Here is a 12855-nt window from a genome sequence, read left to right on the forward strand (position 1 = left end):
AAATTTTTATTATCTTCATAAATAATAAAATTCATCCTGGAAATTTAATTATTTTCAAAAGTTCTAATACAATTTTTTGCAAAATTCAATTATCTTCAAAAGTAAGAAAATTCTTCACAGAAATTCAATTATTTTTTCAAAAATTTTTTTTTTAAATTCTCTTCAAAATTTCAATTATCTTTGTAAATATCAACATTCTTCTGCAAAATTCAATTACTTACTAATGTTTTATAAATTTCTTCCCAATAATTTAATTATTTGCATAAAAAATAATTAAAAAAATTTTTTTTTATAAAGTTTTAGAATTTAAATTAATGATTTTATCAGCCGGTCATCTTTAATTATTATAAAACATGAAGACATCGATTGTTCCGAGTCTTCGACTCGGAGTTTTTGGATTCGATTATCAAATTAGGTCATTTTTCATTTAAAAAAATCCTTTTTTTTTATTAAAAAAAGATTTTTTTCCGAAACGTGACAAAACTTAAAATTTGTTTATAGAAGCAAAATTTAAAATTTATTCTGAATCACTGATTCGCAGAAAAAAGTTGTTTCTTGAAAAACGACGCTGGTGTTCACAATTTTTTTTTAGTTTTTTGAGTCGATTTTGAAAGTAAGGCATTTTTTTATCAAAGAAGGATTTTTTTGATTAAAAAAAGGATTTTTTCCGAAACATTGCGGATATCAAAGTCAGTTCAGACTTTGTCTCTGATTCAGGAAAAATTTGTATTTCGAAAAACGATGCTGGTCTTGACAATTTTTTTACAATTTTTTTAAACGATTATCAAATTAGGACATTTTTTCATTAAAGAAGGACTTTTTTTTATTCAAAAAAAGAGTTTTTTCCGAAACGTGACGAAATTTAAGATTTGTTTTGAATTTATTACTGATTCAGAAGAAATTAGGACCCTAAAGTTCCGAACGTTCATTTGAACGAAATTTTTTTTTTTAAATATAAGGAACTTTTTTCAATAATCTTATTCAGAATAGTAAATAAAACAAACATCAATCAAAAAATTACAAAAATTTTAATATTCGGGGTGCAAAACAACCCCTATGTAAATACCACATATAGGTAATAATAAGAATTATCCAAATCAAGAGAACTTGTTCAGATATTGGAAAACTAAAAACGCAGAAAATTTTCTAAAATTATAAGCAACTAATCCCACCATGCTAGAACCGGCGCTCACACCCCCAAAACCCACCCCTAATTAAATTACACATATAAGTGCCCCAAATAAAGTGAACTTGTTCGGATATTGGAAAACTAAAAACGCTAAAAAATTTCTAAAATTATAAGCTACTAATCCCACCAGGTTAGAACCGGCGCTCACACCCCCAAAACCCACCCCTAATTAAATAACACATATAAGTGCCCCAAATAAAGTGAACTTGTTCGGATATTGGAAAACTAAAAACGCTAAAAAATTTCTAAAATTATAAGCTACTAATCCCACCAGGTAAGAACCGGCGCTCGCACCCCCAAAACCCACCCCTGATTTAATTACACATATAAGGGCCCCAAAAAAAGAGAACTTGTTCGCATATTGGAAAACTAAAAACGCAATAAATTTTCTAAAATTATAAGCAACTAATCCCACCAGGTTAGAACCGGCGCTCACACCCCCAAAACCCACCCCTAATTAAATTACACATATAAGTGCCCCAAATCAAGGGAACTTGTTCGGATAATGGAAAACTAAAAACGCAATAAATTTTCTAAAATTATAAGCAACTAATCCCACCAGGTTAGAACCGGCGCTCACACCCCCAAAACCCACCCCTAATTAAATTACAGTTTTAAGTGCCCCAAATCAAGGGAACTTGTTCGGATAATGGAAAACTAAAAACGCAATAAATTTTCTAAAATTATAAGCAACTAATCCCACCAGGTTAGAACCGGCGCTCACACCCCCAAAACCCACCCCTAATTAAATTACACTTTTAAGTGCCCCAAATCAAGGGAACTTGTTCGGATAATGGAAAACTAAAAACGCAATAAATTTTCTAAAATTATAAGCAACTAATCCCACCATGCTAGAACCGAAGCTCACACCCCCAAAACCCACCCCTAATTAAATTACACATATAAGTGCCCCAAATAAAGTGAACTTGTTCGGATATTGGAAAACTAAAAACGCTAAAAAATTTCTAAAATTATCTGCAACTAATCCCACCAGGTTATAACCGTCGCGCGCACCCCCAAAGCCTACCCTTAAATTTAAAAATTAATTTTTAAGTGAAAGATTAGTGCAATAAATTTTAGCTTATTGAATAAAATTCCTAAATTTTTATATAAAATTGATAGGGGAGAGTAGGCTACATTGAACTAGCGTCAACAGTGAACCATTTCAATTTTCTGAGAAATGACTGAGTGAAATTTTTTCTTATTTAATATATAAGTTAGTTTTACCAAAACAAACTATGTCCAAAAATTTCGGGCACGTAGGTTTATTATTTATAAAGAAAAACTAAAAAAACTGTTTTTCACGTACAAAACAAAAAATTTTGTGGAAATATAATCAAGTTTTTTTTTTAAATAGGAAGTTTGAAAAATTAGTAACTTGTGATTTATTTCGCTTTGGGTGTCAACTTCAATATTCCGATGTGATAAAGAATTTTAACTCTTACATAAATTTATTATAAACAATTTTTGTTGTGAATGTCATGTGAATACAGTAAGTGCGGCATCATTGAACCACCCGAAAAAGCAAAGAATTTTCAATGTTAAGAGTTGTAAAGTTGTCTGCTCTACTAATTAGTAAGAAAAATACTGGAAGACATGCTTTCATCACAATTGTCAACGTGATAAACTTAAACTGTCACTTTTGCTACCTAACCTGACATTGAAATATATTAATCTCCTATATAAACAAATAATAACTATTTAACAATAATTTTCTATTTTTTTGAGTAAAAAATAAGATTTTTTACAATTTGTAAGTGGAAATATTATTTTTGAAGTAAATTGCAGTGTTTTATTAGAGGTGGTTCAATGTAGACACAGATCCTTCAAAATAAGAAAAGTGTAACTTGTTAGAAAAAAATTAGATTTAATTATTTAATGATAATAATTTGTGTCTGTAACGTGTGTATTAAGTAAAGGAGTACTTCAGTTTAATTTTGATACAAAAACCTGATCAAAATTAGTAACATTTAATTAGTTCTTGGACTTTATAAAAAACCCGGTTCAATGTAGCCTACCCTTCCCTATTCTAACTTTTCATTTAAATAAACAGATTTTACAAAATTATTTGCCAAATTAATTTATTAAAAAAAATTTGCCATTATGAATAATAATAATGCCAAATGCAAATAAGTACCGAATATTGACATTACACCATTAAAACAAATACGAGACTTTTGTACATAAGAACATTGTTTAAATATTTACCAGAAGAATAATAAAACAATAAAGAATATTTCAAGATACAGTAAAAAAATGCTTCATATTAATCATAATCAACTCTCTGAATCTGAATCTGAATTAGTACTCTCTAAATCTGAATTAGTAGAAAGTTACTAATGAAATGGTGAAAAGTCGTCCACCAAATGATTTAGTAATATATTACTAACAAAAAACAAATAGTGAATTTTACTAATTGATTAGTAGATTTCTACTAACAATTAGTAGAACTGTTTTATTAATAGTCGATAAAATAGTTTTACTAATTCATTTAGTGAAATGAGTGACTTTTAATTAGTGAATTTCTACTAAAACTTCAGTAAAATTTTACTTAGAATTAGTAATATTCTACTAATTGAAAAGGGGAAAAGTCGTCCATGAAAACTACTAAAAATTAGACAAATTTTACTATTTCTTAGTAGAATTCTACTAATTCAGATTTAGAGAGTAAGATTCTACTAATTCTTAGTAAAATATTACTAATTGAAATGGGGAAAAGTCGTCCACCTAGAATTAGTAGAAAACTACTAATTCAAATAGTCATTACTAATTGAATTAGTAAAAGGATAAATGCAAAAGGTGCAGGTTTGCACATGCGCATATTTAGACGCCATTAGTTCTTACTAAATGAATTAGTAAAATATTTATTCTTAGAAATTTTAACCAATATTTAGAATTAAATATTTTTTAAAGACACATTATTTATTAATATTTACACAAAGAAAATAAAGAATAAATAGATAAAATTAAATATTAAACGAAAATTTAGTTCATTTTAAAACAGTAGATTAAAAAATTATCACAATTACACAGACAACACAATCAAAATTGTATTATTAGCACTTCCATAGTTTTTCAAGAATTAAAAATTTCTCTAAATATCACCAAAATCTAAACGATCTTAGCAGATTTATCACAAGAATTCTTTTCTAGCACTTAACACTTACAAAAAGTATTCAAAATAATACGAGTCACTTGATATACTGTGTACACCACGTTTAATTCTACTATATAATTCATTAGTAAAATTTGATAATTCTACTAATTCATTAGTAAAATATTAACCTACTAATTGAAAAGGTAAAATTTCTACTAATTCAGATTTAGAGAGAAAATTGAGATTTGCATATAATTAAAAAATGACAAAAAAGTGAGGTTACTTTTTGTGAAATGTAAATGAAAACAATAACAACCTAACAAGATGGTTGGTTTTACCAAGAAGCTTGTGTTCATTTTATTAAATTTGTTTAACTTTTAAGTAATCTTTTAAATAATTGAAATCCTGTGAAAATTTTATTATTTATGAAAATAATTGAATTCATGCAACAAATTTTATTACATTTTTTTAAATAATTGAATTGATGTAAGAAAATTGTATTACTTTTAATAATAGTTGAATTCTTACGAAGGATTTTATTAAAATTTTTGTAAATAATTACATTTTTTTAAATTTTGCAGAAATTTAAATTATTATAAACATGAAGATATCGAGCTATCTTCATGTTTTATAATACAGTCGGGCCTCCGAACTGTACGCTTTCAAACTGTTCGCTGTCGCCGAAGTGTACGCTGGCTTTAGTTTTTAAGTGCTCCACAGTGTACGGTGGCGCTACTAAATTCAGTGCCGTATATTTGAAAATGTTGCCTTTTAAGGAAGAATCTGACGGACAGTCAAATCAAAAGTTATTCCAATGTCATAATTTCGTAATTTAAAAAAACAAATTAAATTTTAAATTCGTCTTGTTGGAAAGGTGAAGAATTTAATTTTGAATATTTAAAACGATTAAAGTTTCATTAGAAACATTTGTTAAATTTTAGGTTATGTTATTTAAATCATTCATTATTGTTTTTATTTGTCATTATTTGGTTAAAAAATGTTGATTTTTCTAACATTTATAATTTTAAGAATAGTATATATTTTTATGATTTTAATTAATTTTAAATCTAAAATTATGTATATTATAGTCCCAGACGATAAATGAGGAGCAAGTTTTCAAAACTTGATAAATTCCTATTTTCTTATTATTTCGAGAAATCGAAATAAATGACTTTCCTGACATAACCACTCAGTTAATTTCAAAATAAAAAATTTGTAATATTTAATATTTGTAACAATGTTTTTATATTTAATACGTTCTGTTTTTAATTGAATTTTCACATAATAAAGTAACTTTAAGGTTTTGGTAATTTGTTCTAATAACAAACATAAAAATTAAAAGTCAACTTGGTTATGTCAAAAAGTTTTTAAATTGAAAATTCGCTGTTAATAAATTTTTTTTTAAATTTAACAGGGACATGACGATTTGTGAGATATTTAAATTCTTAAATTTATGTTTATCTCGATTTTAAAAAAAAATATATTTATTAACTTCTGAAAACTTGCTCCTTAAATATATAAGTGTACAGTCCTGAAAATTAAATAGTGGGGATGAGTTCGTCAGCGTACAGTTTGAAATCAAGTGGAGGGGTTATTTCTGGGGTACCGTACAGTTCTGCGGCCCGACTGTAATATCCTTGCCTAAATTGGATAAATTTGTTTTATTAGGTCACAATAGTCTGTAAAAAAGTTTTCAAGACCCTAGGCCCTTCGGCACCCTTCGTTTATTTTTTAGGTTTTACCAAATATTGATAATTTTTTTTTAAATTAATAAATGGCATAACAGTAAAAATGTTAAAAAGTATTTAATTTTTTGAAGAATTATATTAATAATTTTGAAAACTTTGATTTCTGAAGAATTTTTAATGATTATTTTCAATAATATTTAAAAAAATTTTATAAATGCGTATTTTAGATTAGAAGCATTAATGCTACCCGGCTGGTATTAGCGCGTGTCTTCGAGCGACGGCCGAAAGAGAAAGAGAGATTGAAATTGTGATTGGAAAATAAAAAATACGCAAAACGGATTTGTTTTCTAGTTCTTAATTTTAATCATGAAACAATTTGTTTTATTAGAAAAACAATAAATCTGTATAATTTTAATTTGTCAAACATTAGCCAAGATAATCTCTTTATAGAAAAACAATGAAAAAAATTCGTTTATGGAAAACTGTTAAGCTTGCCCAATCTAATCTTATTTCTCTATGTTTTACAAGCAGTTAAAAATAACTGGTTATCAGTGAAAAAAATGACTAATTTTCAGAAAATCCATATAAAATATGTATATATATATATATATAAATATATTTAACACTTTTTCGCTTATCAAAATTTTGTAGATATTCTTTTTTATTTGTTAAAAAATTAGAAACTAATTTTTCTTCTAGAAAAGAAAAAATTTAAAAACAGAATTGATAAATAAGAAAAAATAAAATCTTAACTAAATATTGAAAAATAATAAAAATTTGAAAAAAGAAAATTTAACATTAATTATGTGGAGAATCGTATTGCTGAAAAATAAAAATTTTGAGTTGTGCGTAAGCTAATCAAAACAAAATATTGCGTAGAGTTCCGAATATGTAGTACAACGGCGGAGAGGAGTGAAATACACCGTTCGGTTGTACTCGGTACATTTCGGCCACACGATCGGATCCGAAGCCCCGCCTCACTCCTCAGAGCACGCCAAGGCATCAGAAACGAAATTACGAAAATCTCTTTCGCTTGCCTTTCACTACAAGTTCTCTTATCCCCACTCAACTCGACCTTCTACGCGATTCGCATGTGTGCGCGCACACCACTCTAGAGGCACTAACGTGTTCGTGTAAACGAATCCACAAATGAGCGCCTGGATCGTAGATACTCAAAATTCAACTTCTGAATTTAACTATTTTAAATACACATCCTTGTAGGAAATTTCATTGCACATCTTTTTTTCTCATGAAATTTTTTTGTATCTATTAACGTTTTCGAAATATTTTGGAAAAACTGTTTTTTTTTAAACTGTAAATTTAATGACATTTTTCACTTCAACTCGCGATATTTCAGACAATTTTAAAAATTTTTCAATGAAACAAAAAAGAAAATGCGTCTTAAGGTAATCTACGAATGATAAAAAAAGAAAAAAGTTATTTTCTTTATAAATAAAATTGTTATTAATTTTTTTCTTTATTAATGTAAAAAACACGAAGTACAATCTTCACGGCTCTCGTTTAACGGGCGAATTTTAAGTAACAGAGAACTTCCAGTGAGAGAGTTGTACATTATGGTCCAAAAAAGTTTTCTGGGAAATCATAGGGTTAATAATTAATTAGTGTTGATATGGTGAATGTTTAAAGTTGCTAGGAGCCGAACGTGTACCACGCGCCACTGGTCATAACCTATGAAACAACACTCCCGAGTGCCTATGGCGAGTGACGCGTGCTGTACGTTTGGTCGCTAGCATCTTTAAACATTCACCATTTCAAAACTAATTAATTATTAACCCTATGATTTTCCAGAAAACTTTTTTGGGCCATAATGAACAACTTTCTCACTGGAAGTTCTCTGTTACTCAAAATTCGCCCATTAAACGAGAGACGTGAAGATTGTAATTCGTGATTTTTACATTAATAAAGAAAAAAATTAATAACAATTTTATTTATAAGGTAAAAGTCCCAATTATGGGACGCTGTTTAAGCTAAACTAAATTTCTTGGAATCAGGAGTGTTAATATGAATAATTAGGGTATAGATTGAAAGATTGATATGTTATGAATAATATTTAGACCCTAAAATGGTTATTTTTCATGAAATAAAAATAATATTAATTAAATTATAAAACTCTGCACTGCACTAATTATGGGACGATGATTCCTGTATGTACGGGTGTCCCATAATGAATGTTCCTATTATGAGACATTTATTTAATTCAATAAGTAATTAGAATTCTATTGACTTATCTTAATAATTTGAATATTAATTATAAAGAATAAAATACAATATACAAATTCTGGTTTAATAAATAATTATAAAACTAATTTTTCTGGTAGAAAATTAATGCGAAAAAACTGAAAATATTTGAGGTTATGTTTGCTGTATATAAACATTTCTTATTAATTTAAATGCTATACACAAATAATTATTCTTTTAACGTGTAAAATTTTTTGAAATAAGTAGAAATTTCTTATGACCAATTTTAATTGCATTTATTTTATTTTTTGTAATACTGTCTCATAATAGGGACAAAATTATAACTTGTCCCATAATTGGGACCTTTACCTTAAAGAAAAGAACTTTTTTCTTTTTTATCATTCGTAAAATACCTTAAGACCCATAATCCTATAAGGATGTGTATTTAAAATAGTTAAATTCAGAAGTTGAATTTTGAGTGTCCAGGGGACTTAGATTTCGGCCGAGAAAAAACTACGTGACCTTCTATGATCTATATTCACTACCCTAATATGACCCGTGTGGAAAAGTGAGGTGGGCCCACGGTGGGTCCCAGGTGGGCTTCCCAGGTTCTAGGTGGGTCCCAGCAGGGATGGCCCAGGTGGGCGATTCCTTGGCTTGTAACGGTGAATCCAGCCACAGCCCACCTAGGAAAAATCCAGCTGGGGCTCATAGATTTAGTTTTCATTCAAATTAATGAATAAATTGTTTATTAATAACAAATAAGTCGAATTATAAATAAATAACGTTATTATTTAACGATTTTTACTTTTTTTAATGAAATTGTGACCAAAAGCAAATTCATAAATAATGTTAGCATATATGTGGGAATTAATATATATCCTTTCATTTATAAATTAAAAATTTATAAAAAAATTAGAAATTTGTTAATTAAATTATTAAACGGTATATATAATCACTAAATGGCATACTTATACGAATACAATGCAGAAAAATCGGAATAAACGCAAACCTAAGAAACAAATAAAATTTAACGCACGCGGGGATTGAACCTATGACCTACGGACTACTAGACTAACGCCCTAACCACTATACTACGGAGACTAACTACTGAACACCGACGTTTTATTGTCAGTGACTTGTTGATCTGCTGAAATGATTTAATAAAGCACTTACTGACACGAATACACCGTAACAAATAAATAGTTTAATAATAATAATAACAATATTATTAATGTAATAATAAACGATAAATATTCTTAAAATAATATTTATATTATTATGAAAAAAATATATCAATACATTTTTATTAAAAATGTGTTTTTTATTGTTTACAATCATTATAAACATTAATTTGTTGGTCTAAAAAAAAAAATTTTTTTTAGTTGTTTGGACTTAGAAATTTTTACTAATTAATTATGTGGACATTACATAAAAAAAATATTGTGAATACATTTTTGTTAAAAACACGTTTTTTCTTAATCTAAGTCATTATAAACATTAATTTTTTGTTGAAAAAAAAATTTTTAGGTTTGGACTTAGAAATTTTTGCTTATATAATTATTGATGTGGGTCCTCAAAAACTGGGAAGCCCAGGTAGGGCCCAGCTCACGCCCACTTATAATATTATTTCGCCTGACCGGAACCCACCGTGAGTGGGTCAATAGACAAACTCTAAAATGCTTCCGTAAAATGTTAACATGTTTGTCAATTGTCAATTCATGTACGAAGATGACCATAATTACATCAAAGTTTTATTATTAAATATTAAAGAAAAACTAAACTATTTAATAATTTTCACTCTAAACGATTTTTGTTATTATATATAATAAATTTTACTAATGTTATATTGCAGTCGTTATTGTTTAAATAAATAATTGTTGTTAATTAGTAACTCCTGACACTAGCTTCCAGAAAGATGCAGTTTTTTTCTAATGTTGCGATTAACTAATTCGAACCACATGAAATAAAAATAATTTAAGGTTTTAACAATTCAAAAATTGTTTAAACAAATGATTGTTGTTATTTACTAATTTTTGACACAAAGCACCTAAAAAATGCAGTTTCTTTTTAATTTTACATTTAACTAATCTGAAAAGTATGAAATAACAGTATTTTATGATTTAAACAGTTCAGAAATTGTTTAAACAAATAATTGTTATTATTTATTAACTTTTGATACAAACAATCCAGAAACTTGCAGTTTCTTTCTAATTTTACAATTACTACTACTCTGATTAACTAATTGCAAAATAAGAAAAAAACTTCATTTTTCTAGATGCTATGTGTCAAGAGATAGTAAATAACAACAATTATTTGTTTAAACATTTGATAAATTGTTAAAATTAAAATCATAAAACATCCGAATGATTTACTATTTACATTAGTTAATTGCAAAATTAGGAAAAAACTGCAAGTTTTTAAGTTATGTGTATCAAAAGTTAATAAAGAACAACAATAATTTGTTTAAACAATTTCTGAATTGTTAAAACCATAAATTGTCTTTATTTTATGTCGTTCGTATTACTTAATTGCAAAATTAGGAAAAAAATTGCAAGTTTCTAAGTTATGTGTATCAAAAGTTAATAAATAACAACAATCATTTGTTTAAACAATTATTAAAATGTATTAAAAACCGTTATACCTTGATGAGTTAATTATTAAATAAATAAATAAATTCAGCTGGAACAACTTTAAAATTTCGGTAAAACTAAATGTCTGTTAGTGTAGTACAATAAAAGTTTATAATTATTGACAATAATAAATTGTTTAAAATAATAATGATTATTATTATTATGAATTAATTGTAGAATGATTTATTGTGAATAGTTATATTTAATTTTCAGACTTTTTCTATTATAATGTTAATATTTTTATGAAAATGGGAAGCCCAGGTGGGGCCCAGCTGGCTCCCAGTTTTTAACTGGGCTAACTTGGGCAGATTTCCACACGGGGAACTAAGAATGATGTTCGCTAGCTTGACACTCAACATTTTTATAATGTTTGTTGTTTTCCTTTGTTAATAATTAATAAATCGATATAAAAATTCCACTAAATCTCCCTTTATAATAATTTAATTAACATTTCATTTAAAAAAATCGTTTCATTTTGAATTTGACTTTTATTGCAAGTAGCAAACCAACTTCAAGTTAGTTATAATACTTGTCTGTAACCTTCAAAATAAACAATTTTTTCGTAATCAATCTCTTTTGAAAACTACTGCAAACCCAACGCGAAATTTTAGCAGCAAAAAGATAATGTTTCAATCTACATTCTCCAAAAATTTGGCATAAATCGGTTTTTCTCCAACGAAGTTACAAACATTCAAAATCGCGATAAAATGAAGAATGGTTAATTTTTAAGGTAGATTTTTTTATATTTCTCAGTTGATAAATTTAAAAAAGTATTAAAATATTAAAATACTTATTATTTAAATAATTCTGATTTACTAAAATTAAATTACTTCGCCAAAAAAAATTGTTAAATATGATCGATTTTTGACATTTCATACAGAAACTTAAATAACATATTTTACAGTTTATTATAAATTATTTGATACTTTTATCAAGTTCACTGAAAGAATTTGATATGAAAATGCACGAGAAATGAAAAGAAAAAATTGATGAGAATTGTCAAAACTTGCCGAAGTTGAACGAATGAGTCTTGCCTGTGTGTGTAATTGTGTATGTTAAGAAGTATGTTTACTCACTACTGATTGCTACTGTTTCTTCATATACTTTTATCAATATTCAAAAATTGCGAATTTAAAATAAGAAATAATACTTTTAATTTCTTGAATATAGTTACTTTAAAAGCTATTCGTAAAATTATTTCAATCGTTGATATCAACCCTGAATGTTCTATACGTTTGAAAAATAAAATACTAAAATTTCCTTTCGGCTTTATCATATATTGTAAAAAAGATTCTTTCAGTGTTCAAAACACAAATTCAGTCTTTAAAAATAAATATCAGCCGCTTTTTTTATATTTCTTAAAGAGTTTTCTCCATTTTTAAATATTTTATAATGTCTGTCAATGTAACCTTTTTTCATGTACTCCCAATTTATAACATCTTTTTTTATATCAAATCAAATTATTTTTTACAAGTCATTGTGCATTTCGTAATCCCAAACAATCTACGAATATTTTCCCAAAGTATTAAAATTTTTTATAAAGGTCAAAAATACATTAGGCGAAATAAAATGGTTTGACCCACTTATATATGTAATTTAATTAGGGGTGGGATTTGGGGTGTGAGCGCCGGTTCTAACCTGGTGGTATTAGTTGCTTATAATTTTAGAAAACTTTTAGCGTTTTTAGTTTTCCAATATCCGAACAAGTTCACTTTATTTGGGGCACTTATATGTGTAATTTAATTAGGGGTGGGTTTTGAGGGTGTGAGCGCCGGTTCAAACCTAGTGGGATTAGTTGCTTATAATTTTAGAAAATTTTTAGCGTTTTTATTTTTCCAATATCCGAACAAGTTCCCTTGATTTGGGGCACTTATATGTGTAATTTAATTAGGGGTGGGTTTTGGGGGTGTGAGCGCCGGTTCTAGCATGGTGGGATTAGTTGCTTATAATTTTAGAAAATTTATTGCGTTTTTAGTTTTCCAATATGCGAACAAGTTCTCTTTTTTTGGGGCCCTTATATGTGTAATTAAATCAGGGGTGGGTTTTGGG

The sequence above is a fragment of the Leptopilina heterotoma genome, unplaced genomic scaffold (genome assembly GCF_015476425.1).
Source record: "Leptopilina heterotoma isolate Lh14 unplaced genomic scaffold, ASM1547642v1 Lhet_9, whole genome shotgun sequence".
In the NCBI taxonomy this organism is placed as follows: domain Eukaryota; kingdom Metazoa; phylum Arthropoda; class Insecta; order Hymenoptera; family Figitidae; genus Leptopilina; species Leptopilina heterotoma.